The sequence below is a fragment of the Pezoporus flaviventris genome, unplaced genomic scaffold (assembly GCF_033815535.1).
Source record: "Pezoporus flaviventris isolate CSIRO_AGI_PZ_B2104156 unplaced genomic scaffold, CSIRO_AGI_Pfla_v1 ptg000003l, whole genome shotgun sequence".
In the NCBI taxonomy this organism is placed as follows: Eukaryota; Metazoa; Chordata; class Aves; order Psittaciformes; family Psittacidae; genus Pezoporus; species Pezoporus flaviventris.
In genome coordinates this window covers 9,920,953-9,947,872 of record NW_026892551.1, presented here as the reverse complement: position 1 = coordinate 9,947,872, position 26,920 = coordinate 9,920,953, and the positions used below count along the sequence as shown (strand labels likewise).

At 41.8% G+C, this 26,920-nt stretch overlaps 1 long non-coding RNA gene across 1 annotated transcript; it reads right to left on the bottom strand.

The window, feature by feature from the left end:
• Window positions 1-905: 905 nt before the first annotated feature.
• LOC133265038 (uncharacterized) lies at window positions 906-16,802 on the bottom strand. Its single transcript, XR_009741852.1, has 3 exons — window positions 16,682-16,802; window positions 12,705-12,838; window positions 906-1,047 (listed from the first exon to the last, which is right to left on the bottom strand). It is a non-coding gene; the product is annotated as an uncharacterized LOC133265038 (long non-coding RNA).
• Between the last annotated feature and the right edge of the window lie 10,118 nt (window positions 16,803-26,920).

Below are 26,920 nucleotides of genomic sequence, written 5' to 3'. Positions count from 1 at the left end.
CAAATCAACTCCAGCAATCTTGCATGACTCTGCAAAACATTGCCATTAAACTTCACTAGTGAAGCTGGGATTGTTTGTAGTCATATAAATTTATTTTGGTCACCAAAGCTTTAATTATTGCATTTTGAGGCAGATCTTTCAGTATAATAATACATTTCAGGACATTTCAAGATTTTAATTAACTGGAAGACTGAGAACCAAACAACTCTAAATCAATATGAAACACGGTTACTTCATGGGACCAAAAGAGCAACTGTAAGAGAGTATTCTTCAATTCATAAGTATATTCTTAGATGGTTTTGTCCCCTATACCATTGAAATTGTTATCACAGACCCCCAAAGAAAAGTCAAAATTATCACCCTGAAGTCTGTAGAAGACTAAAACATTAGGGGACTCACCACTCATGTAGAACTTTGTACAGCTTGGTAAATAGTTTAATAAAACCACGTGTATTTCAACATGGTGACAGAAAAACTCATTCATCTACAAATAATGGGGAAGAAATAAAACAGAAGCTTGTGAGCAATAAATCAGGTGAACAGGCTCTCCCATGGTAATGCAATGCCTACATGTAACCAGGAATTTATACTCAGAAAGTGTAGGAAGGTTACATACTGCTGTGTGTCATCCTGCTGGAATAATAAGCCCAGCTCTGGTGCTTACAAATTGATAAAGATTTTGAAAAATCAAAGACATTTCAGAGAAGGTCCTCTAGAACTATTAAAATGGAAACTTCCTCATGGAATTCATGGAACAAACTACTTAGGGCACTGAAGACAGGTGAAAAATTACTTAAGTACCTACCTGGAGAACAGGAATTCAGTAATAACAGGCTCTTTGATCTCACAAATAAAGGTGTGACATCCTGAAGCCTCAAAAGAGCTGTTTTCACTGATCTCTGTAGTGGCAGAGGTAAGGTCAGAATTAAAAATGATAGGATTGAAATACCATCAGTTTTGGTGTCTTGAAGAAAAGGCTCCTGTTCCTTATGATGATTTTCATGCATGAGATAGCTTACTTTAGTGAGAAGAACCAGGTTCTTTCAACTGCAAAAGGAAAAAGCCTTATGAGCAGGGAGTTATACTGGAACTTGGTCACTTCCTACATAAGCACAGTAGAGCATCTCAGCTGGATGCTGAAATGAATTAATTCATAAGAAGTTCTGAAGTCAGCTCATTCAAAGAAACCAAAATGAGAGTGAGGCCTTGAAATATAAAACTCTCAAATGTATTTGTCTTGTACACCAAGTCTCCAGTGGAGAAACGAGCCTGACATGCGAAGGGTTTCTTTGCATTAGTCAGCAGTGTCAGGTTGAGATGATGGTCCAGTTCCACTGTCCAGACCACCACACATATGTGAGGCCACCAGCCAGGTGTGAGGTCAACCTGGGATGTCCAAGCTGCAATTTGGGCAGAGGGACACCTCCCCAAGACAGGGCTGGGTGCTTGAGGATGGGCTGAAATGGAGGCTCTGGGCCTGAGGATGAGCTGAAATGGAGCCTCTGGGCCATAGGCAAGGTGTGAGGGGAGGCCACATGCAAGGCTAGTCAAGGCCAGTAAGGCCCTTTGACTCTGGATGGCAGCTTCCTAAGGCTCAGCAGTTAACATTTCCTTCTCAGAAAAGATGTCCTCAGCATGATGACATTTTCTGGCAAGATTGCTAACCTGTATCTCTTACTACCATTTGTGAAAAGGGGTCACCCGTCTTTTCACAGTATATATGAAGAGTGATGTTCTCATACAAGCATGTCATTGTGTTCCAAGACCATTATTCCCTGATGCACAGTATCAGTTTATGAAGTGATGGCAGCATTTGGGTCATGAGATCACATCAGGATTTTTATCCTGCTCTCCTCCTGTCTTTATACAGCAGTCTAGTATGCTTTATACAGCATTCTGTCATGTAAAATGTCAGTGGATGACAACCTAAATTTAATTATTGTCCTTCTGTAATTTAGTCTAAATACAGATCAGTCTGGTTCTGCAGGTTATTTTGCAGTGCTTTTTTTGATACTGTTTTCTAACAACACTTTAGATTTGAGATAACAAGGACTGGCAGTTACATGACTCCACTTCCCACAAAACTCTTCAAGTTATCTGCTAATTTTTGTGGCTCGCATTTCATTCTTTCTACATCAAAAATAATTTGTTATGCCTAATTGCCTACTCAGTTGCAGTATTTTTTAGTAAAGCTATCATCAGAAAGTGAAAACAGCAAGCTAGGACAAATACTAGTCTTCTTCAGCCAGCATAAACAAACCTATGCCTACCTTGCTCCAGGGGTTCAACAATTTAGTGCCAGTACAAGCCTTTTCATTTGACTTGGACTGTATTTTTGGCATATGCAACAAACTTCAAACTTTTCATTTCTTGTCTTTCCAATATCTACGTTCCTTTTTTGTAGTTTCTGAGATAGTTTTTGTGCAACACATTGGAAACATCTTTTTAGAGAACATCTCATCTAGGATTGCAGTATGTGGATCATCCATAAATCAGTAACAATAGCTGTGAATATGCTAATATTATATCACTATTTTCTATTTTTAGCTAGGTATCATAATACAACAGTAGTATTAGTACTTTCCTTAGTATCTCACCAATCCAAGTTGCATCTGAGATCAGAACGTTTGGTATTTCTTCTTTATCAGTTCAACAGATACATAGTCTGCCTTAAGACTTTGCTCTGCTGCACTTTTGCCAAACCTCCATGCCAGAGACGTCTGACCTTTTGAATCAGGGCTGGATGCCTCTTCTGAAATCTCTTCAGTTTGGTCTCTCTCACTACTCTTCTGTGTCATGGATGCAGTAGCAGCTCACAGGACTAAACACCTGGTAATGTGCAAATGCATCTCAAATGTTAGTAATACTTTTGGGGCCAGATTAAATTGTCAGTTGCAGAGCCCTGCTATTGTGAATGTACCAACCAATGCATTTTTCCCCAGATGTGAATTCAATCTGAAATCATACATGCACAGCTGAAAAGAAGTATCTGTTCTCCAAGGTGTAGAAAGGGTGTCTGTGAAATGCTTTTGGCAATGGCAAGAAGTGGTTTATGCTTCCATCCGCACCTTGTAAATAACATTCTCGCTAATAAAGACAAAAACTTTCTACACCTAATTACTAGAGCCAGAGTCCTTCCTTTGCTCTCATCACCATTCTGCATTTGTCAGTCTGAGTGATCTCTCGTTTTGACAATACACTTATGAGAAACATGAAAATAAAAAAGGAAGCACCTTCCAGCTTGTTAAAGCAGGTAGGTGATAGCCTCAGCTGTACTTTCATCTCCCCACATATATATAATTGGGTTAGCTTCTGAATGAGGTATGCCATTTCCACCATATGAAATTTACATTTTTTTTTGTTTCTTTTTGCTTTATTCCAGAAGCTGTAACTCTTTTCAAAGCTGCCAGGAGTCACTTGTCAACCTACTGTTTTTTCTCACATCAAAATTTCATCTATGTATAACTTATCAACCTCTAGACTGTCAGAAAGCTGTATTTTCATGTGAAACATCTGCTAAAAGCAACTCAGATGGTGATCTTCAAAAACAGTGTTTCCCAATAGGGAGGAGAACGGTCCAAAAGCTGCCTTATTTTCTTTTTGCATCAAGTAAATGCAGAAAAATATTTCCAACTCTTCTCAACAGAAATGTGGTGGAAAATATTCCCACTTCACAGGTTTAGGACCTACACAGAAGTGAAAGATTCCACCCTTTTTTTCCACTGTGCTTCCTGCTCTGCCCAGGAAGTTGCACCCATGCTACCTGCTGTTTCACTTGCTTTCCTTCTGCAGAGCAACAACTCTATTCTGTTCCAAAGCAATTTCTGTTTCGGGATAAAGGTTGTTGTCCTAGGAATTTGAATAGGAGGGCACAGGAGAGTGGAAAAAGGAAGGCAATGTCATTTTCTCATCTATGTTCTGAAACCCAGTGAGATCTTCCAAAGTCCTTACAAGACCTGCTCCAATGCTTCTATCCTTTTCTTTCCAATGTAGTCTCTGCATGAGTGTTAAGTCCTGGATCTTAACTGTGTGTTGCTCCTTTAACAGTTATCCCTTCACTTAGCCCCTCAGCCCTGTAACTCAGCCCCTTGACTTCTTTTCCTACATAAAAGAAGAAACAAACCGCGAACAACTCTAAAAGTGCAAGACTGTCTTGGCGGGCTTAAGGCTTTGATAGACAAAACCCAGAAAATCTTGCTACAAGAGTTGAAAAGTTTTCTCATCCTTCCAATACCACCACCAGTGTAGGGCTGGCAGAAGGGATCGTTTGCTTGTGCCTCTGCTGAGCTAAGGCAAAGGCTGACAGCCAGCCTCAAATCACCAACAGAGGTGGGCTTGAATAAGACACGGTTCCTGTACTGAAGCAGATTGTGCATGGGCATATATTTCCTTCTGTCAATTCTGCTAAAGGGTGATGACCTGTTACAAAGAGACCACAACAAACAACTGGGAAGCAGTAATATCTTAAAGCACCTGAACTGTTTGCTAAGCAAAGCTGAATGAAAGCCCTTAAACCAGTCACAAGTGCTCATACTTTCATTTTATGATCTTATTCTTGGTTTAAAACCCTATCACTCCTATTTTTATATGAAGTAATATTTTCCTCACATTTCTACAGTGCTTTCATGGCCAGTCGCCTCCACTAATGTTAACCGAAAAGAATTAAAAACATGGAATGATTCTGAGCCAGCTCCTGTCAGAGTAAAGTTAATTCCTGACTCTTCTTTCTTCCAGGCATGACTTGTCATTGAACAGGAGCTACTTATATCTTTTCTAGTTGCCTTCCACATTCATAAAGTTTTAACTCCAGTGAGACCTTTTGTGGGCTGGTCCATTTCTCCCTGCAGGAATTTTTTAGTTCATTTTATTGCTGATACCATGTGTGATTCAGTGGTTACTCAGCACCAAATACTCTGATTGATAAAGTTTTACTTCATTCAGTGACTGAATTTTAACTCTTCAGCACTTGCCACAACCCTCTGGTGTCCGTGATCGGTGACCCAACTGGTTCATGCATAAGAAACATACAAAATACAGTTTTCATAGTATTTGCATTCACTGATAACCCCCCCTAAAAACTATCACGTTGCAAAACTAGAAGTGAAACTAGCATTCGACTTACCAGTTTTCTGAGTTCCCTTTGACATGTTGCAGTCCATGGGGCTGTTTTTTGAATTTCAGGTGGCAGGGACATACACTTTTGGAAGACAGAAGTGTAAGTTCCATTGACAGTCACTGTGGAGATCCAAGGGCTCATGAGTTGCTGCATGGTAACAACTGAGATGCTCAGATAGGCACTGATATATTACTATTCCTTTCTTGTCAAATGTGTTCCCCCAAGTGTAATTATGCACAGAACATGAATACATTAGACCAATTTCAACCACTGTGTTTAGCCCCCTCAGCTCTTGTGAACAGACATGCAAAAACCACTCCAACTTTTTTCTCCTCTCTCTCAAAAAGCCCCGGTATCTTTGCTTCCCACCTTTAAAGAAAATCAGTGTTTGGCAGCTGCCTTATGTTTTTGCTGTTCCTGATTTCCCTCTGGTTTTGGCATTGCCAACACATTCTGCAATATGGTGCAGTGCCCTTAATAACATTTGGAACAGCCTTGCTAGAAATGACAGTTCACACAGGACTGAATTAGCAAGCATCATCTACACTGTGGACAGTTAGGAGTTTTGAGTCTTTCCCAGTATTTTATTGTTGATATTTATTTTCAGATGGGCTATACTCATGAAGGGGAAGGACATCTTCAGTCGTAGGCTTGCCAAGCCAGTGAAGAGGGCTTTAAACTAAAGTTGCTATGGGAAGGGGAACCTCAATCCATCCCACTCCTACCAGTTTGATGCTGGTGCCAGCAGGAGATGCCCAGAGCCTGGGGAGGGGTTGCAGGTCAGCAGGAGAGCACCTGAAGAGCAGCATGAAGGAATTCCAGACACTCCAACCAGTAATTCAGCTTCACTGCAGGCCCAATTTAAGTGCCTCTATGCAAACACACATAGCATGGGGAATAAAAAAAAAGAGAGATGTGCAGGGCTATGATCTTACTATCATCAGAGATGTGGTTGGATGGCTCCTACGACTGGAGTGTTGGAATGGAAGAATACAGGCTCTTCAGAAAGGACAGGCAGGGGAGATGGGGGAGAGGGGGTGAGGTGTCTCCTATGTCAATGACCAGCTCCATCTGGGGATGGAAGAAGAGCCAACTGAGAGCTTATGGGTCACGATCAAAGGGAGGGCAGGGATGGGGGACATTATAGTGGGGGTATCCTACAGGCCACCTGACTGGGAAAACCAAGATGAGGCCCTCTGTAAACAGATAGGTGCAGCTCACGTTCACAAGCCATGGTCCTCATGGGGGACTTCAACCATGCTGGTATCTGTCAGATGGAAAACACAGAAGGGCATAAGCAATCCAGGAGGTTCCTGGCATGTCTTGATGATAACTTCCTTTTCCAAGTGACAGAGGAACCAACAAGGAGAGGTGCTATGCTGGACTTTGCTCCCAACAAGGAGGGCCTGGAGGTGAATGAAAAGATCTAGAACAGCTTTGGCTTCAGTGATCATGAAATAGTGGAGTGCAGAATCCTTAAGGCAGCACAGAAGGTGAACAGCAAGCTCTCTACCTCAGGCTTCAGGCAAGCAGACTCTGGCCTTTTCAGGTATCTGCTTGGTAGAGTACCACAGGACAAAGCCCTGGATGGAAGAGGGGCCCAAGAAAGCTGGTTAATATTCAGGGATGACCTCCTCCAAGTTCAGGAGTGATGCACCCTGACAAAGATGAAGTCAGACAAGAACACCAAGAGGCTTGTGTGGACAAACAAGGAGCTCCTGGACAAACTCCAGCATAAAAAGGAAGCCTATAGAGGGTGGAAAGCATGGACAGGTAGCCTGGGAGAGAAGGGAAATTGTCTGAGCAGCCATGGATCAGGTTAGGAAAGCTGAAGCCCTGACAGAATGAAATCTGCCAGGGACATCAAGGGCAACAAGAAAAGCTTTTATAGGTATCCTGGAGGTAAAAGGACTAGGGAAAACTGTGGGCCCTGTCTGGAAGGAAACAGGATGTCCTTTTACCTGGGACACGGAGAAGGCTGAAGTACTCAATAACTTTTTTGCCTCAGTCTTCACCAGCAAGAGCTCCAGCCACACTGCCCAAGTCTCAGAAGGCAAAAGCAAGGCCTGGGAGAATGAAGAACTGCACACTATAAATCAAACACTGCTGTGACTGTGTCACTGATCACAACCTGTTAGCCCAACAGTACAGCAAATTTTCCACTCACCTTATCATCCATTTATCTAGCCCATATCTCACCAGTTTGGTGATAAGAAGACTAAAGGAGATTGTGTTAAAGGACTGCTAAAGTCAATGTATACAAAACACACTGCTCTCCTCTTGTGTACATCATCACAGAAAAGAAATGAGGTTGGTCAGGCGCAGTTTGCCCTTGATAAACTCATTCTGGCCGCTCACAATGTTCTTGTCCTTCATATGTTTGGAAATGGCTTCCAAGAGTGTTTGCTCCATGACTGCGTCAGGGACTGAGGTGAGGCTAACCAGTCTGTGGTTACCTAGATGGTCCTTCTTGCCCTTCCTGTGGATGGGTGCAATGTTTGCCTTTTTGTTGTCATCAGGAGCCTCCTGGCTTTGAACCTGCTATGACCTTTCAAAACGGTTAGCAGCATTCCAGTGACATAAGCCAGCTCCTCCAGCACCCTCAGGTGCATGCCATCTGGTCCTATCTGAATGGCTAAGTGGGTTAAGTGGTCCCCATTCTATCTTCTCCTACTGTGGGTACAGCTTCATACCTACAGACTGCTGCAAGGCTCAGAGACCTGGGAAGGCAGAGGACAGACCTTATCAAGGAAAACTGAGGAAAAAAAAACATATGGAATACCTGAGCCTTTTCCATGTCCCTTGTCACAACGCTCCCTGCTCCACTGAGCAATAAGGCCACGTTCTCATCGGTCTTCTTTCTGCTGTACTTACAGAGAACTTCCTTGTTTCCCTTTGCCTCCCTTGCTAGTTTCAACTTGAGTTGCACTTTAGCTTTCCTAACTGTATTCCCACATGCTTGAACAGCATCTGTTCATTCCTCCCAACTAGTCTGTCCCCGCTTCCACCTTCTGTGTACTTTCTGTGCTTGAGCTCAGGCAGGAGCTCCATGTTCATCCATGCTGGCCTTCTGCCATGCTTGCTCAACTTTTTGAACATTGTGCGCTATTCTTGCTGTCTGAGGAGGCTGCCCTTGAAGATCAGCCAGCCCTCCTGGGGCCTTTTGCCCTGCAGCAATTTCCCATGAAAGCCTCTCTGAACAGACCTAAATCTGCTCTTCTGAAGTCCAGGGCTGTAATTATGCTGTTTATCTTTCTCACTTCTCTCAGGATCTTAAAACTCCAGTTTCACAGTTGCTGCAGCCAAGGCTGCCCTCAACCTTCAGATCTTCAATTAGATCTTCCTTGTTTTTTGACTAGCAGGTTCAACATCTCATTGGTTTATTGATCACCTGCATCAAGAAAGAGTTTTCAATGCAGTACAGAAATCTCATGGATTGTTTGTGCCACATTGCCCTTCTAGCGGATACTGGGATGATCAGAGCCATGTATGATCACCATGGTCTGTGATGTTCATGCTTTCTTCAGCTGCTTAAAGAATGATTAATCTACATTCTCAACTAGGGATATCTACTACAACGTTGACTATGCAGGTCCATCCATACTCCTTACTGTTGTGGAGATGTAGAGTTCAGCAGGTCTGGGAGCAGATGTCTGAGCTTTTGTGGTACTAGGGGAAATGGCAGGCTACTAGCATGGTATCACATGCCAGAGCACTTCATTGAGAAGCTGTCAGCATTATCAGCACTTCACCATTGATTGATGCTGGCAGCCACCAACTGAGATGGAAAACAGAGGCTATAGAGTAACAGTGAAATTAGCACTGGGGAGACTCAGCTCCAGATTATGACATCTAAATTTAAGTGTGTGGTTACATATGCGGGGCCAGTGTCTGATCTCAAGGTATGAACAAGGGTGTCATACCCTTGGCACTCCTCACTTTTAGGTAAGGCAGCTGAAATAACAGCTGTGGAGATGGGCTACCTTTCATCAGTAAGATAAGGGAGAAATCCCTACAGCTGGAAGACAAGAGTAATAAAATGCTCACTGTAAAGCTGTAAGCGTTTGAGAATCCTTAAGAAGCAGCCCCAGAGAGGCTTGCTGGAAAGGTCCCATGAGAGGTGGGTACCTCTACAAAGGGAAAGTATGTACTGAGCTGGGGGCCATTCAAGGCCCCCAAAGATAGATAGAGCCAGTTTGGCATTGCACCCACTGCTACAGCAACATAACTGCAGCTGTCCAAGATGATTCACGCATTCAAGTCTATACACTGGTCATTGCAGAGATTTAAAATCTAATGGCAGAAGAAACCCACCAACCCAACCTTTTACTAGCAATAGCAGATACAGATCTAAGTTTCTTTTCTGAAGCTCGGTAGAATTTGTACCTACAGGTACAACATTATAAGACAATATACGTATTGCTATGTTGCACTATCTTTTATTGCAGGAGAATCAAATTCCTGTGTTTTAAAATTTATTTTAAAATTATTTACATTCTCCACAATGTTAAATAATAATATTAGTTTCAGGCAGTATTTTTCTATTTTTCTTTCAGGTAAGTGCCATACCCCTAAATATGACACTTTTTTTCTATCATCAGGGATCAGTCAAGATTTAATGGGTCAGATAAGAATTTCTTGATATTGTTTTCTTATCTCTGCTCCAAATCTGTGTGTGTTTTGTTTTTTGTTTTTAATTCTGCCTCAGACATTTCCTTGTTACACAATGCAGGAAAAAACTTGGCAATGTTGCTCGCTCTTCTTATCTGCTTCTCTGGTTTAGTCTCTCTACTCTTTGTTGTTTGTGGGCTTTCTTCTTACAATACCTGCTCAGTCTCCAAGTACCTGCCCAGCTCCTTGGTCTTTCCTCCTGCTTGCTGTTTGCAACAAGCAAGCCAACTGCTTTCTCCTAAGATTTATTTCACTAACCCCACGAAATCTACCCTCACCTTACGTGTGTGACAAGTGTGACACGTGTGACATGAGTGACATGTGAAATGTGTGTGATCTGTGACGTGCTTGTGACAGGTGTTGTGTGTGTGACGTGTATGATGTGGGTGACGCATGTGTGACGTGTGAGACGAGTGTGACACGTGTGACGTGTGTGACAAGTGTGTGAAGTGTGAGGTGTGTGTGATGTGCGTGACAAGTGTGTGATATGCGACATGTGTGTGACATGATGAATGCTTCTCACTCTGCCTATATGTTGCTATTGAGAACAACTACTCCTGGTCATTCTTATAAACCTGCTGGGCTTGTTCTCACCTTCTGGCAGCCTAGCTGAATTCAGGTCTTTACCCGTCCTTTGATTATTCAAGACATGGCTTTTTGATGGTGCTGGCTGCCCAAAGTCCTCACTGTTTCAGAATTTAAAGTTCTGATTGTTCAGATATTTTGGAAGTCAGGATACTGATCCTGCAATTCATCATTTCTCCACCAACACAGGGCACACAGGTATGTGCATGGAAGCAAGCCCTTTTAAAAAAAAAGGTTTGTATGTCACCGGCAGTACATTTTTAGGTACACTGTTATATCTGTTACAATAACAGATTCTCATGCTTGATTATCACAAAAGCTAGCAAGTGCTTTCTCCACTGGAATCCACAGCAATATGATTTCTGAAATACACTTTTGCAAAATTTCATGATCCTGTATATGACAGTTACTACAAGCAACTCTAAAATATGAAGCTCTTTCACAAAACCTCATAGTAATACAAAATGACATCCAGTGTATGTACTGTAAAATCACCCTTTGTGATTGTGGATAATAACAGGGTTTTACTGTGCAGGTGGTTTACATTGACAACAAGAATTTATGATAAAACCACAACATCAAAATCAGGCTGACATTGGAATGAGTGTAGATTGTCAAGTACAATCTGGCAGCTAACTTAAATCACAGAAACTAACTGAATCACATTTTTTCTTGCCTGTTGTGGGTGCTTATATAAGGACATGACCTTTAATCTGCTGAACCCCAGTTTAATTTCTTGTCTTGGAGCTTCAGAAACTGTCTTGGCAAGAAGAGATGTTCATGTTAATTCAGACAAATTACCCCACTCTCTCCCAAAAGTGAAAGGTCCTTGGAGAGACCGTTCTGAGATCTTGACTGCTCTAAAGAGAAATAATGACACCTTTGCATTCCTGTCTGAAGGATATATGAATGAGGTCTAGGAAGAGCCTGCCTAGCTCAAGCAACTTGCCCAAATTTTACTTTGCCATAGTCTACAGAAGCTGCAGCTTTCACTTCAGCTACATCTCAGTTTTGAGGGGGTTTTTATTATTACTTTATAAGGTTTTACTCACATATCTGATCATGTAAATGTGTAAGCTAATATTCAATACTGCTTTCTATTAAAATGAAGAACACAACAAAAGCAACCAGCTTTACTCCTGATTGTCACATCTCATGTCATTATTACATGCTTTTTCTAGTATATCTTTCCAAAAATCTTACCTCCTGGAACTGCTTCTGGTAGTTTTACTCAAAGCTCTGTGTCTCCTTACAGAAGAGCAAGGCCATTTAATTCCATGATGCCACCCCTGGATATGGATATACTCAATATAAATTAAGCTATACAAACCCCAGCTCACTGATGTGGTTAATAATTCACTGCAGGCTTTCAGTGCACCCTTCTCATAGAATAAAAGACAAGCTCCTGTTAACGTGAAACCCAGGACTGTATGGAGAAATTTCCAGCATGTCTCACAAGCACTTTCAGAACATCTGTTATAAAAGGTTTGGGGTGATTACAGCAGTTCTTTACTCCAAAGTCAGAAAATACAGAGTGTACACACTATCTGATGCAGTACAGGTAATTAAGCTGGCAAAGTTATGTTCTCATGTATTCCAGTGAAATCCTAACAATTTCATGCATTACAGTAGGCTTCCTCTAGTCCTGAATATCACAAAAAAGAATCTGAGCAGTGTGTATGCATTAGAGATAAAGATTCGTTAGTGTCAGAAAATGACATTACTCTAGAGCCTAAAAATTACTTGCTCATTTGTGAAGCCAGCCTTGACAGGAAGATATTTACTTTAAACAAAACCCAAACTTGGAGACAAACATTTCTCATGATCAAATCTGTTTGCTCAAAAGACATCCTTTCTTAGTTTCCTTCCTTCCACCACATGCCCACTCCATGCAGATTAGAAAAAATTGCTCTGTATCATGGAATCATGACAAGTTTTTTCATCCAAATTAACCTTTGCAAGCTCTGCTGCTTTCCTGTCAACTTCCCAGTTACTGCCATAATCAGATTTCTGAAGGTTTAGTTGTATTTGAGAGACACAAAACTGCAATGAGCATTTAATCACTCTAGCCAGAGCTCTGAAAGAAGAATGCTGCCACATGCCAACATATGCTACAAAATGGTTATGATGGAGCTCTCTTTTTGTGGCTGTCCAGCCTTGCTGGCTCGCAGAGAGAGGTATGGTCACGATCTTCCCTTATTTCCATTTGTGTCACGATATGGAGGTAAACTGCTCTGGAAAGGCTCTCAACAGGGTTTAAAGCAATAAATCCTGTTTGGAGAATATGTAAGTTAGGAAAAAGGAGTTCTGCATTAAACATCGAAGTAGGTACCTCGACAAGACAGCACTGAAGAAGCAATTTCACATCTTCTTTGGAGAGAGGAAGCAGATCTTCCTTTTTTGCTCTCTGGTTCATCAAATGAAGACTGAATATGAGCCTGAAGACAGCAAGATGTTCAGTTGCCTCTGTGAACAGACAGGCAAAGATGTTAAGATGAACTGGGTGTATGGGAGTATGATTCATGAGAAGGCCTAGTTTCATGGGAAGAAGGTGCTAACTGACAGCAACCCAATTGCCCTAAAGAGAGGACTTACAGGAAAATACAAATTAGAGTTTCTCTCCAACAGACAAGGTTTTGCACTCAAAATGAGGAATGTTAATAATTCTTGTACAAATCAAACAAGCAATGACATCCAAGGAGCTTAGAAAGCTTAACTGTCAGTCATGTTAAAGGGTTACGCTTAAAAACACTGTAGGGTAATCTGAAGTGATAAGAATGAGTTTGCCATCTCTTTGAAAAAATTAGCAGATTAGGTTCCAAGCATTTCTAGAGTTGTGAACTGCAACTCTGGTAACACTGCTGATTTCCGTAATGTGTATGAGGTATCTCCAACATCCTGGTGGTCACTGAATGTTTAATAGCCAAGGACAAAGCTTATCAAGAAGGCAGACCCAAATTTAGTGTGCCTTGCTTGCCCTTTAGCTTCTTTGCTACCTGTTTCTTTAGATAAAGGGAGGAATATAACCACGTGCCTTCACAGTCTGCCAAAACATCAAAGCATGGGAAGAGCTTTACTTGTTTAAAATCACATTGAGAACAGCTACAGTTAATGTGTGGAAGACATTTATTGAGAACATAGTGTCCGTAGTAGAATGATATTCTTTTGAAAAAAACCCAGTTCTGACCATGAAAGTGAAAGGCAATACACAGACTGCGAGTTTGTTGCAGAAAAAGGGCTATCTGAAATTGTAAGCATTTTCTTACTCTATTTACCATCTTTTATCTCGCCAGAATTTATGTCAGTGGGTACGTTCACCACATCTCCATGAAAGTTTTTTTTCACTCTAACTTTGTATCCCTCTGCTTAGATTTATTTCAGATAATCACAGTGGTTTAGTGGTTTTTAGATACTGTGCTTGAAGATTACTTTGTGAAACTGCTGCTTTTGTCAATCAATCAGCAGTATTTCTTCTGACTTTCACAAATGTCAAACATATTTGAACTCCTACATTTTCTTGAAAATACAGGTTTTTAAGTAATGTTAAAAATAATTACTGTCATCTCACACTGTTCAGTAACTGACTTGACTTAAAAATAAATGATACTTTTCATACTTTGCTTAACTTACATTTGGATCAGCCACAAACAGCGGTTTTGTAGGTACTGAAGGTAGAGACTATAGATTCTGCTGCCCATCCCCATTGAAATATTCACCTATGTTTAATGCTATGCACAAAGGTTATGCCCATCCTCTAATCCAAGACTTAGTTACATATTCAAACTGAATGCGGTATGGGTCTCAAAACGGGTAACGAATGTAAAGTTTAAAGAGCTCCCTCCCTGACAAGAGCATCTCAGCACAGGTTTCTGGGCTGAGGGACCACAGTCCCACTGAAGCATGAAGCATGTCCAACTGTTGCTCTAGCCCTGAGGCAAGGCAGCATCAGGCAGAAGGAGATTTTCGACTGATTGATAGTGAGCAGAGCTTCAGTACCTAATTGACATTTATACCTTTTGGGTAAAAAATCCCCTGCTGTCACTGTTGCCAACAACCTGGCTCAAATTTCTCTTCTCACAACAATAGAAAAATGCCGCTAGGTGCACCTGAAGGAATCCTGCCTGGCAGAAATAATGCATAGAAAACTCAGGCTGTCCCTCAGTGTGCCAGCAGTGATCCAGTTCAACCTACTGACAGTCCAGATGAAAGCCTGTAATGTTCTGATAATGCATTGTTCTCTGCAAAAATAAAATTCCTATGCTTTGTTGCTTAGAGTGGCCACTCCTTCACGGGTCTGCAAAGCCAGTATTGTGCTGCTATGTATCAGCACTCAGCACCTTTGGAAGCTGTGCCTGTGGAAATCATTCTGAAGATCAATTATTCCCAGTAGCATTAATTCAGACTCTGATCCCACCACTTCCTGTACGCCTTTGGCTCCCAATCTGGGAGATGCTCAGTGACAGGCAGAATTAGGAGACCTGTTTTCTGGTCTCGCAAAAATCAGCTGCAGAACTTCAAATGCCTTGTGCGGTCAAGGATCAGTCTCCCTGTGAAGAAGAGGATAAAAACGAGGACACCCGTGATACCTTTGCACAAAAGATTGTTCAGTGCCACTCGGTAATGTGAAAATTCACTGGAAATCTCCTCAGGCTTACACAAACAATAATTTTGCATGGAGAATATTATAATGATGGCTAATAGTATGGCTCAAAAATACCATGTAAAATACATAATCTTGAGATCAATGGTGAGTAAAAGGCACTGAAATGACAGTCTTTCAGTTCAAACAAAGCACAGTGTTAAAATTCTGGTGGTTGAGTTTGGAAACAAAAATTGTCAGCTTCTGACTGATGTAGCCACCTCCCTGGCTAAGTGTCAAAATAGGTCAATAGAGCTTTCTTTTCACAATAGCTAGAAGTAAATGGAAACTTTGCTGTGTTCCAGCCTAGATCAGTAGGAAAAGAGATGTTCTCACTGTCAGATAGCTTTTACATTTGTTACATGATACTCAAGTGATATTAAATGACAGCTGGCAGGTTTTCAGAAAAGGAAAACACTGTTGGTACCTGAGGATGGCACCATTCCTTGCATGCTCGCACATTAAATGCTGGGGACCAGCAATATAAAACACTGCAGCACCTCAAGGTTCAGCTCAGCCAAGCACAGCAAGGTCAGCCAGTGGAGCAAGAGGAAGGCAGGGAAGGGAGGTGGGGATGGAGATGGCAGTCTGACCATAACCCCAGTGGCTAGGGCTCAGTTTCTAACGGCAACAATATCTCAAAAGCTTCTCTGTACACAGCTTCCTAATTAAGTGTTAAATAAAAGTGCTGTGCTGTGAACAGTGGATTCTCCCTCACAAGTTCTGACTTCACTTTCAGACCTGGCAGTCTATTAAATAATTCAGTCTAAAAGTTCCTTACACTTCAGCAGGGACTGTGAAATAAATACATGGTCTGGGTCTCAATACCATTAACCACTGTGCTTTCCTTGCCCAAGTACCGCTTGTGATCACCGTGTTCCTTCTACTTGGAACCACATCCAAGTGTCCTTGCTAGGCCATTTTCTAAATGCATGTCTAGCTTCATTATAAAGACTATGACAAACTTGATTGGAATAACAGATTACAATCACAAAAGCTGTGCGCAGAAAGGTGTAAATGGAACAAAGGTCAAAAAAAGAAGTAGCATCTTTTTAAAACTTGCAGCAGCATTTTTCCCAAACATGAAAAATAATCCTTTTAAAAACAGGCTCTCAGTCACTCAGCAAATCTGCAACGCAGCAAGGCTACCAGCAAGACTGAGTACTTCTAAAGGAAAAACAGAACTCATACCGTCATAGTGAGAAAAAAAGTAATGCCCTAAAACACCTAAATGACTATATATCATTCATCAGAATGCTTTCATGATTACAATTAGTACACGCACATTTACTGGTGGGAATGTTGATGTGTTTATATGAGTGTAACAGAGATCTGTGTATTTTCCTTACAGCAAACTATTATTTTTAAAACAGTGTAGGAACAGGAAACAGGAAAGCAGATATCTGAAAAAAAGGGCTTACCTACCTACTATTTGGTTTATAGCTACTGCTATTTTTGTGCCTATGGAGAGAATTACATATAATCCACAGTAGAGTGAGATTTTAACATCTTTGTGCACAACCATATGATTTTCTGAATACAGGATTCTTCTGTGCTACAAATGCTGCCAAAACTGCTCTGCCCATGCTCCGGACAAACGTGTTTTAGTGTTGGGTGGATCAGTGTACTAATCAAGGCGAGGTTCAAAAAGAGGTTACTGTAGAGGTTACCTCTGCAATTTGCTTTCCTTCACAGTAGAGGTGTACCCGTGGTGCCCTATAGCACCGTATCCAACTTCTCAGGTGATTGCTTTTTTCTGCTCTCTCTTCCCCTCTTCTCCTTTGATATCTGGTGGTAACAAAGTGGGGGGGGGAGAAAATAAGGCTGGGCTCAGTACATCTTCCATGTCTCTTTAAATACTTGAGGCTTCTCCAGAGCTAAAATAATGGGAATACTTTTCCTTCTCTTCTTGGGGAAAAGGAGTAACATTAATGAAACAAGGCAGCTTTTCCCACTCAGGGAGAGGCATTCACTAGGAGAGTTTTGGCTTTTGGCTACTTGTGGGGGGAGAGGGGAAGAAAGAAATAAAATACCCAAACCACCTCATCTTGTTTCTAAACCAAGTAATAGCTAATACTCTTAGATGTTTTTAGTATTTTATTTCAACCGGTCCCCACTCCAGGAGGCAGGCATCCTACATCCCCGGTGACACCTGCGGGCGACAGCGCAAACCATGTGCCATGACAGGCTCCTCCGCGGTGCCGAGCAGGACTTCGCTTGTCCCTCCCTCCCGGTGAAAGAGGCCTTCCCTCCGCGGGCCTGGGGCAGAGGGCAGCGCAATGCTCGGGGCACCCACTCGCCGCCGCCGGAGTCGCTGCGTTGGGGGAAGCTCAACCAAACGCGCTGGGCTCGCAGCGCTGCATTCCCCCCACCCTGCTCCTCCCTTCCCCTCCCCGGCAGGGGGGAGGGCGGCCGCTCGCTTCGCCTTGCCCCTCCGAACATCTGCAGCCCAGTACAACAGCGACTTCTGTGCGCGGCTCGGCCTCCAGATGAAGCCCGCCTTTGTCTGCCCTCGCACCCCCGGCGCGGTGGCGAGGCGTCGCGCATATCAACGACCTCCTCCCTCCCTCGGGCCCGGCCCGGGACCCCGGGCAGCCGTTGGGTCTGAGGCCGCCCGCCCGCAGGTTGCCGCGGCAACGGCGGGGCCTGCGGGGCGGCTGCCGCCCTGCCCTGCCCTGCCCTGGCCGCCCAGCCCCGCGGGAAGGGAAGCATTGGGAGCAGTCCCCGTGGCCTTAGGACGAAGCGGGCTCAGTGCCGTGCTCCGGTCTGGCTATGGAAACCCGCAACTCCAGCGCTTGCGAGCTGTTTGCAGGGCTCCGGCGTCCCCCCGCCCCGAGGCTGTTGCCCAGCCCCGGGCACGACAGCAGGTGCCCGGCTGTTCACTGCGTGTTCCCATTTCTGAGCCCCCGATAGGTTAAAGCGATGGAAGCATTGCTCCTTTCTTCAGCAGAATGCTTTTAAACGCCACTTCACTAGTGCAAAAATGACAGAAAAATCACATCTCCGGAGGTTTTTGAGCCATCTCCATGATTTTGCTCAGCTTACTCAGGTTAGCTGAATGCCCCACACCCTGAGGAAGGATTTGTTTGCTGGGGTTTGCATCTTGTTTGGCTTTTTCCTCTCAAGGGTTGTGGCAGATCAAAAATAAAGCAGAAGGGAGCAGAAAAAATGGCAGGGCTGGGCACACTCAGATAATTTGTGGGATAAGTTCTGATTTGGTCAGCTATTTAAGATGAAAATAGAGAAAAATAAGAGATGATAGGAGATTAAACTACTTTTAAAAAAAAATCTGAAAGCCAGCAAAAGTAAGACTTAAGCTAAATAGCATAAATTAATTTCCTTAGGAACTGTGCTACTGTAAAAGCAATAAAAGTTTAGTCTAGGAGTGGGCTATGAACCCTTTGAAAGAAAGAATCATGTTACGGATGTTTAGTAATAAACTAAAGTGAAGTCCTGGCACTCAAAGAGTGGCATTGCTTTCTTATGTGCTTTTACTGTATCTTGTGACTTAGTGTATCACGTCATTTATGTTACATAATACACAAAGGACCCCGAAATACTAATTCTCTTTAGAGATTGCTGTTTATTTAAATATGTAGTCTCAGGCATTTAACCAAGGGTGATACTGGCTAATCCTCACTGTCCGATTTCCTAAATAAATGGTTTTAGGGATCTTTTAATATCCAAAAAAACTACTCTTAGCTGGCTTTGTGGTTGCACTTAGCAATGTATCCCTGGTGTACTTAGCAAGGTCGCTATCATCCAAAGTGAATGAAAGATGACAAAAGGCAAAGATTGAAGAAGACCACCTGGAATTTTAAAAGATTTTCAGTTCTGCACTGCCATTTATCTCTTTCACTGTATTCTCTCCAACTGCTGTCAGTAAACCAACTTGTGAAGGTGTGGCTGGTGTTTAGTGTGGTATGGTACTGAAGTAAATCACCTGTAAAACAAAATGATACTTGATATTTGAACTAATGCCGTTGTTCTTAACTACTTTCTTGGTCAACAGCAGTACTTGAAGTGTTGCTTGGAATATCCACCTAAGATCTAGGCTATTTGAGAGGAAAACAGTAAGTATTCAGTCAGTCTTCGGGAAGCTGAGGTAGTCTTCCTTTGTGAGCACAGGTACTTGTTAAAAGCACTGCTTTTTGTCAAGCAAATCAGGCCTTTATTTTTTTGTGTGACACTTTGTAGAAAGGCGATATTGCTGTAGGGAGTAATAGGAATACTTACAGGTGAGGCGGGAACCAGGGAGCACTGTCTGGAGAGGTCTCAGGGAAACTCAGAGAAGGTCTAGCCAGGATGCTGTGAGAAACAGAGGTGAGAAAGACTCCAGAAGCCTTACCAGAGACTTACTGCTTGTCCCCAACATTTCAAAATGGGGTTTTGAGTCTGAGAAATAAGTACAAAAATGAATTATCTGTACTCTGTAGTTCCCAAGGTATTTGAGAGTGTCTTTAATGTTTCCACTCTAAAAGGGGGTTAGTTCTTTTCTCTGTACACTGCATTTCAAAGGCAGTCCCCTAGAGTAGAGTTCAGCTTTGGCTTCAAGCACAGAAATTTAGCTATGAGAATGTGAGTGAAGCATCTTAACTTTCTGTTGCAGACAGTGGAGATGTGTTTCAGGCTCCTCCACAGGAGCCATTTGAACCTTGTGCTTTCATGCGTTGAAAGAGGGCCTTCGGATGCAGCAGTGTTACTTCTGTCTGGACAGACGACTGGAGGCCAGGCAGGACTAGCCAGGACAACTTAAGTAGCACAAGATGCCTATTTGGGCAACTGAAGTTAACCCAGTATACTCAAAGGAGTTTGCACCCTGAAGCAGATGCTTCCATTTGGTCAGCTGGATAAGTTAGTATGCTCCACTAGCTCCACTCACAAGACCTGTGGTAGTGGCTTGGAGACATAGCTCACACCAAGGTATCTGTGCTTAGGATCTTAAATTCAGGTGCTGAACCTGATCCCTGCAGGCTTAATTTACTTGTGACTAGCATTGTTTGAGACAGCCAGACGTTTATCACATAGCACCCAAGTTATCACATAGGACCCAAGGAAGACCCACATTTTTGGTTGTGGCAGACAGTCCACTCATTCAGCTTGCCTGAAGTTCTTTTTCTGCAAAAAAACTCACCTCCTAAAATTCAATATATTCTATGAGAAAATACCTTTTTTTAAAGCTTTCCTTCTTCTGCTTATGAAGATTTTTTATATAGCACCTCAGTATTTTCTAGAAATTCAGAACTGTCTAAGCCTGAGTGAAATAAAACAAGACCTTTCTTTTCCAGAGTCTTTAGTGCTGTTGGAAGCAGACCCTGCTTAAATGGGAAAATGGGTGGGGAATGGAATCTGGGTGCCATTTAAGAAACTGAAAAGTGCGAGTGGCTGAAAACTTGCTGTTCTGTGAAGTTAAGGGTTGATAAAGACTTTTACAAGAAGAGGACTGAAAGCATTCAGCTTGAGTGGTTTTATTCAGGAAAGGATTGGATGTGAAGAAGGGTAAAGATAATACTTGGAGAGTAACAGCAAAAACTAAAGAAGTATACAGTTATAGGGAAGAAGTCTGGGAAAAATAACAGGAAACACTTTTTTTCTAAGAAGGCAGCTCAGAGAAAGAAGATCTGAGACACATTGGATATATCCTTCAGAGATTATTCACTACTGAGCCTAACATTCATTCAAATAGAAGGTGGGAGAAGACCCATCCCTACTTGCAGAGGTCCCCTACCACTTCTTTATGACATTTATTTCTGTTCCCTTAGAGAAGTTAGCTCTAGAATTTCTCTTATTCTTCCATCTTTTTTTTTCTCTCTCAAAATGAAAAGACTTCTCTGCCTTCAGAGGACTTTTTTATGTGACAGAAAGTCAGGTCATCCTTTCATTCTTTTCAATATTTTATGAGAAGCTTGGCAGGCTTTAGAGGTTCTTTAAGTTTTAGGACCAAGAAAGGCACAACTCAAGCTTATGCTCTTGTGCCAAGAGAGAATGTGCTTTTCCAGGTGAAATGTTTAAGCCAGCTACTTGAACATCTTCCAACCTTTTCACCTTTTCACATCAATATCTGCTTGAAATCACATCTGCCATAGATACCATCATAGGGCTGAAGCCAATAAAAGAGTTAAAGCATCTACAGAGCATAACTTGAGTGGAATTGCATTGCCTGAGCCTGGATTGGTGATCCGAAAGCCAGCTGTTCATCTGCTGCCCAGCTTGATTAGATCCCTTCCTGTAGGACTATGCAGTTCTGGAGACACAGGCAAATTTAACAACCCAATACCTTTGTTCTGTCTAAAGTAAGGGGAATGTTGGGAAAGCAGACTATTCTCCATCTACAGGCACTTGAGGAACCCAATCTGTTAGATATTTTCAAAGCATGCAGAGTGGATTAGGCACAAAAATACAATGGATGGTTTCCCCCGAAACACAGCTGAAGAGGAGGCAGTAGTGCTTTCATGCCAAATACGCATACACACACGCATACACACCAGATACAGCACGAAATGTTCAGGGCACTCTAACCCCCAGAAATGGGGAATGTAGCAGCCTGAAAAATTCAGTGAGCATTGACTACTTTTCACTCATTAATTATTAGAGTTCTGCAAGAAGAAAGGGCCGAAGCCTACAAGTACCACTTTCTTGCTGATCACCATAGCACCTGGATTACAATGTCATTATCTATAATTCTTACTCCTCTTTGCTGTACAGGGGACAGGAAGTCCACCAATCCTAGTTACTTATATGCCTGATCATTAAGACCCTTATTTGTAAGGTGGGAGATACGACCGAAATTATTTGCTAAGAGAACATGGAACCCAAACCTTCCAGTTGAGGTGTGGACACCGCACCTTATGTTAAAAGTGGGTGTTGGCACCACTTTTAATTGCATTTTAACAGCAACAACAAAAAAGCATGAGTTCTGTTATGTTTCTTCAAGAGAGTCAGGATACCATGTCTCCAAAGGATTCCTGCCTGGGTACTAGCTGCCCAACATAGGTTTTTGAAGGTAAAAGCATGGACCTGCTGCATGTAACAATAAAGTGGCCAAATCACATAGTACCTACTCTTTTTTAGACTTTTTTTTCTTCAGTGTTGTTACCCTAGTTTTTCCTCTTCCAGTGCATACTTCTCCAAATCAATGAGAGGTGATACTGCTTTGATCCTTTCATAGATGCTCAGTCATCTTTCAGTGCCGTGTGACTTTGTGATAAGCTTTAATTGTACTAGAACATGGTCAGTTATTTGGTTACTGGTCCTACTTGGGTGGGCTAGACATATACATGTGAATAAGAAATTATCAAGGGGTAACAGTCCTCCACTGTTAACCCTATGTCAGTCCAAGCTGGAGGTAAAACATGGGGAGGGGCACAGACTAACCTTATAATCAGAATGTATGCAGAGAGACAGAAAACAGAAGAAAAATATTTTATCAATTGTCCTCTGTTTAATTAACTAATCACTGTAGCTGATGCTGCTTTTGGAATTAGTAATTACCTGTAAAATTGTGGCATCTTTTTGACTGAATAACTGATGTTTTCTCTCTGAAGAATTTATGAAAATTTTCCACTGCACATTCTGAAATGGCATTCCCCCCCTTATTGCTCTGGAAATTTGAATCTGAACTCATCCAGACAGATCATCCCTCTGCATTTCAAATCTGACACCCCAGGGGCTTTATGTTTTCCTTGTGTCCATCTGCTGACAGGAGTTATTTCAGCTAGTGTTTGGGTTTGCATATTGGGGCATGTGGAAAAACAGAATAGCATGTACGAAATTACCATTCTTCAGAATCCTTCCCCACCCCACTCACCCTTTTTTTTAAATTTTCCTTGTTTCCCAGTAACAGGCACAAAGATAAGTGGCAGCACATGGCTTGTAGCTGCTCTGTTGTAGCAGCCCTCCCATGTGGCCAGTTCAAAAGCTAAGTAATAGTTCTGATACTAGCTAATCTGGTAAAAGGATTCTGATGGGTGGATGAGAGAATAACATCTGCCTTTCAAATTGTACGCTTGCCAACACAGGTGTGTGAGGTTTTTTGTTGTTCCAAGAACCTCTGAAGCATAGAGAAGGTAAAGGTCCTATGAATTGGAACCACCTGCTTGGCAAGCTCCTGTTTTCCTGGAGCTGGTTCAGCATATTCCAGGCTATATGGAATTGGAAAAATCCACAAAAATTATGTACCGCCCCATAAATATTTTCTGTACTTTGTGTCCAGACAGGAAGAGTGTAGTGGACAGGCATAATGAGTGTGAGTTACATAACTCTGTTTGTATGGCCACTCACTTTACTGTGACTCTGTTGTATTCCCATGTGACACAATAGGTGCAGAGCTTAGAGATCTAGAGGCAAGCAGCTTCCAAATCTGATGCTGCAAATAGCACAGTGGATTCATTTGCTGCTTTCTCATATCCTCTATTTCATGGTCTCAGTATTTTTTTTAGGACTAAACAATGTTGAAAGTTTCTAAGAGTTCCTGTCATACTTAGATATGTGTATAGAGCCTGTACATCCCTTACACCATGCCACTTTAATGTGAAGGGCATGTTTTTAAACCAAAGACTTAGAATAGAATCATAGAATCATAGAATAGTTAGGTTTGGAAAGGACCTTAAGATCATCTAGTTCCAACCCCCCTGCCATGGGCAGGGACACCTCACACTAAACCATGTCACCCAAGGCTCTGTCCAACCTGCCCTTGAACACCAACAGGAAACTTATTGCGACCCTTATAAAATAGCCCTGCTGAAGACTTGCTTGTTTATCCTTCAAAGGAAAGACAGCAGTGGGATGTCCTCAAATGTTGGTGAATTCATGTTAAAAATGGCAAACAGATGAAAAGAGTACACTTTCTGCACACTTTGTCTTTTCAGGCTGGATCAAAGAAATTAAATGTTTGCCATTCACAAAACCAGGAAGGAGTTGCACCTCATACTTAGGTAATTAAAAATTTAATAATTTTTTATAACCATGGAGCTAAAATGTGCTGTAAGCTTTGTAAAATAAACCAAAGGTCTCCTTGATCCTTGAGGACACTCATAGCTCTTCTGAGTGCTAACACACCCATAAATGCTTAATTTATGGAAAGCGAAATGTTCAACAGAGAGAACTAGAAAGTCTAAGCCAGAATGCCATTGAGTAGACCAGTCCAGATACTTCCCAGGAGGTTCAGGTGGCTACTCTGAATGAGGCATGAAATGTGTTAACATCTGTTTTGCTGTAGCACTTAGGACATGCAGTGTAAGGGTGTCATTACTTATATGAATTTAGTAAATGATGTGCATGGTCTCAGTCAGGATCATTCTACTTGGCTTGTCTTGCTTGGTCAGATTCTTGGTGAACTGCTCCACCAGCTACAGAGGAAGTGCAGATGGAATAGGTTTCTAGCCTATGTGTCCAGATACCTAAAGCTGTGTCATATGAAAGCAAGCTCTTGACAATATCACACTTACTTTTGTTAGAAATGCCTGTAATTAGAGTGATAACTCAGGGTCTGTCACAAAGTTTAACATGACCCGACCCCAAAGTGTTTATTTTTTAATTATGCAATTACTCTGGATTTTTAAAAGGGTTAATCTCAATTTGTGTGCTTTTCAACTTCCTGAGTCTGAGTATACTCCAGCACTTTTTCCTTTGTCCCTTCTGTTGTATTTGCTGAATTCAAGCTGTATGTTATTCCTTCATTGAGGTGGATACTTATGATCTATCTTTCCTTGGTGTTAGCACTTTATACTGCCTCAAGCATTTAATCACATCCTTTCTCTGAACTTTAATCTGGTGGGCATAATTTACCTCTCCAGGAAAAAGTTAAGTACATAAAACAATTTTTAAAAACACTGAGAGCCTGTTTGCCCTTAATCAGAAAGGGCAAGGGATGTATGGACTCAGACAAAACAATAAGATTCATGTATGCCATTTTGACTTGATTTTGTTTCCACTCTTGGGCATTCTTTGGAGGAGTTGATCAGCATTCTCCAGGGTATGCTAAATTTCTTTCCATGAGATGCCTGCCTTACCCGCATTGTGGAGTAACTCCATACATCTGCTGGTAATTTGGGTCCTTTACCATCCATGCAGTGTTTATTCATTCACTCATTAAAATTGCCAGTTATACTATTTCTTAGTATTTCTTAGAGGCACTAATTCTCTTTGTCAAATGACCACCCATAACATTTTCTTTACAGATGATTGAAGTCCATCACCTGTTTGTACATTGCCAGTCTCCTTGTGTTCAGGCTGGAAAAACTGGTATTTGCCTGAATGATAGCAAACTTTTTCTGTGCTGATAGGATAATCACAGTTTAGCAACTTTTGATTGTTAGCCTTGTGCTAGAATGTCTCTTGCCCAGCGCTCTGGCCTTTACATCTGGGAAAAAGCAGGAATTCTAAACACAATCCACATCCAAATAATCTGTACTCTGACATAGCATTCTCAATGCTGTGTACAGAGAGTCTCACTTGATGGTGTTTCCTAGAGCTGCTGGGAATTGGCAGTTCTCATGGTTTTCAGTTCATAGCATGGTATCTCAGCATGCCTGAAAATTAGGACAGTATTTTTCTAGGTGTTAGTGTGGGAAGCAGTCCACAACAAAAGGTCACCTCAACCATTTAACCCACCACAGCATTCTGCATTGTGCTATTGTAAGCGCTTAAGTAATTATATGGTTACTAAAATACTTTGGATTACTTCAGAGGTTTGCTGAAATTAACTGGTTCCATCAGTGCACAGATTAGGTTGCTGAAGTTCTTAATCCCAGAGCAGATACTTCTTGTATTGTGTGCTGTGTATTATTTTCATAAAATCATATCCATAACCAGGAAGAAACCCCTCCATGTATACAAGTGTTGGTGGAGTTGATGTTGCTAGGCTTTTCCACGTCCATAAACCCTTTTAGCAGTATGGTAAAACAGGCCAGGAAAGTGTGTGTTTCTTTGTCTTGAAGAGTAAAGTATTCTCAAGAACTATACCTGCCCAATATACTTACTCTTTACAACCTGTATATGTTGCCTCTTTGAGGAAGGGACTGTTTCTTTTCTTGCTCTGTAGAAAGCTATTGCTTGCAACAGGAAAGGGATGTAATGCTCATGGCAGAAGTCATAGGAACTAGAGCAGGTTTCCAGGATTAGAGATCACTGTTTCTGACTGTTTCAGGGGCAGATATGGGATTTACAGAGAGAAAAATTAATGTAAGAACATAAAAATGTTGTGCTATTAGACCAGAAACCTGAATCATCCAATATCTTGTCTCTGGAAGTGGTCAGTACCAGATGTCTCACGGAAGGTAAAGAGATGGTAAATTCATAGTAGAAATCTTTAAATAATGCTTTGTGAATGTCCAGCATATTTCAGAGTAGGGAATTCCTGAACCAGAAGTCATGTCTCAATACTCAGTGGACTTCATTTCATGAACTACTTTTATTAAACTCAACTTCTCAGTTTGTCATCTGGGCTCTCATCAGATCCAATGGCAAGATGAAAATAATTCTGTGACAAGATTCACCTAATTTGTTTTCTTACCTAAGGTTAAGAAAATAGCTGTCCAACAAGCACTGGTTTCTTTTTAGCAGAAAGAGATGTGGGTGATTAGCTCACCTATGATGTTGTTTGTGAAGTTAAGAAATTAATAAATCCCAGATAGAGTTGCAGAAGGAAGGGATTAAAAATGAGGGCTGCTTCAAGAATTTAAACTTTTGATGAGATTTTTTTTTCTCCAGTAAAAGAACATGCAAATTTAAGGAGCCGTGGATAAGAGCTTTGGATATGTTCAGCGGAGGATACTGAGATAAGGAAATACTGTTCTGTGTTCTATGTTTGTACAATGCAAGGTTGCACTTTTACTGGGACTGCAACATAAATAATAATCACAATAAAATTGCACTTCTATTTTGAATAAAAGAAAAAAAAAGGAGAGATT